Source organism: Pinus tabuliformis, chromosome 5_2, assembly GCF_031772625.1.
Source record: "Pinus tabuliformis cultivar Carrire ecotype Pingquan chromosome 5_2, CPIR1, whole genome shotgun sequence".
NCBI lineage: Eukaryota > Viridiplantae > Streptophyta > Pinopsida > Pinales > Pinaceae > Pinus > Pinus tabuliformis.
The window spans coordinates 243027351-243029485 of record NC_142306.1 but is presented as its reverse complement, the minus strand read 5'-3'; positions in this window follow the sequence as shown (position 1 = coordinate 243029485).

Below are 2135 nucleotides of genomic sequence, written 5' to 3'. Positions count from 1 at the left end.
TTAATAACCAAATTCAACTTCATCATTCAATCATATCTACTTCAGACATTATCACTCAACCCAGATCAACCTGAGGACATCATCAACAAACAATAGAGAAACAACGACACTTATTAGGTTAATCAACCATTTATGAACATAAACCCCTTACTTTATATACATGACTTTGTAGAAGTGAACCCATGTGTATACACACTTTTCCTGAAACCAACCAGCGTATAGATCTACAAATTTTGACCTAAAATTGTGTAGCTCTTCAGAACTTCAGAAAGACCCAGATCATAATAATCAGAGATAAAAACATGCATCAGTACTTAGATCTAGTCAATTCTTGAGCATATCATACAATGAAAATTCATTTCAGGTCTCATGATCATGATCCATCATTGTATTCATCGGTGCATAATTATTTTAGATCAATGTGACAATTATGGCCCTTATAATGCAAATATACTTTAGATTGAAGTATTCATCACCCTTTCACTTGCACACTTTAGCACTTTGATCTTCACCTCTTTATATAGTTTAGCCCTTATCTAATACCATGGGTCAAAACTACATTAGTGCTGGTGGTAATCTTTGACGGGATCAATATTCATTGTCACGCTCATTACTATGGGTCAATACCATGGTAAGGACCCCTAGTATTTAGAATATCATGGTGCAAAAACCATAAGCTAGTTTTCTTCACTAAACTCGCGTGCATACGCGACTTGGCTTAACATAACCCATGTATAGGCCTTGAACTTCCAACTTTATCATTCATCTTAACTGAATCTTCTGAACTATCATGCATTCTGTCACATATGTATTCATTTTGGTATTATGTTGTATTCATTATGTCACCTATGAATTGACCTGTGAATTCTGTTACAAGTGAGTTTCCATCAAGGATAATACACGCATCATAATGCCAACACATTTTGGATTCTACAAATGGAAGACAATATATATGTACTACATGGGGAAGAAAAAATTTCATGGACCCCCAAGAAAGGCTCTCGTGGATTGTTTTTATTATGCTCTCTTGAAGAAGGTTCTTGTGGATTCTTCTTCATTGTCTGATTTGAAGAAGTTCCTAAAACTTGTAACATGAAATCAATTCCCAATATTCTTCAATTTGATTCTATAAGAAATTTACCTAACACTTGACCTTTGATTAAATTAGTTGGTTTCATCTTAAGGTCAAATTCTTGAATTTTATCTATCCATTTTTCCCATTTACCATCACTATGTGATTGACTTATTATGGTTTTGACAGTGCTATCAAGTATAGATACACCTATTTTATAATGTAAAACATATGTCTAACAATATTTTAAAGCTTTTCCATAGTATATGCATTCTTCTCCAAACTATCATACTTTGGTTATGCATCTTCAAGAGTATTACTAAATAAATCTATATGTTGTTCATGCCATGCTTCATTGTACTAATGCGGTTGAAATAGTACTTTCAAAAACAAAAGGAAATATAATAAAAGGCTTAATGTAATCTAGATTGGCCAATGCATGTGATCCTCCCAAAACTTTCTCACGTTGATCAAAATAATATCTAAATTCACAAGACCACTTCATCTTGCAATCCTTTTTCAACATATATATGGTATTTTTAATTATTTTTGCATAGTTATGAGTAAACCTTCGTAAAAAAATTGATCTTACCCAAAAAGTTAAATTTATTTTTTGTTCCTTGGTGGACTAATAACCTTTATTGCTTCAACTTTGATGGGATCAATCTTAACTCCTTCCCTAGAGACATATGACTTGTCAACTACCCTCCCTTCATGGAAAAATGTGGCTTCTTAGGATTTAATAATATACCAAATCTTCTACGCTTTTGAAATGTTTGTTGAAAATCTCTTAAATGCACCAAATATGAGCTATAAAAAATTGTCAAATCATCTAAATTAATAACAACAAATTTAATTTTTTTCTCCTACAAAAGCAACGTCCATTTCCCTTCGAAACATTGCTCCTACAATCATCACATTGAAGGAAATTGATCCAAGGTGTGGTAAAAGTAATCTTTGTTTGATCATCTACATGAATTACCACCTGATTATATCCCAAAGAGCTAAGAATCATTGGGATTCTAGTTGCTCCAACTACCTTTTCAAAACATGGTCCATCTTT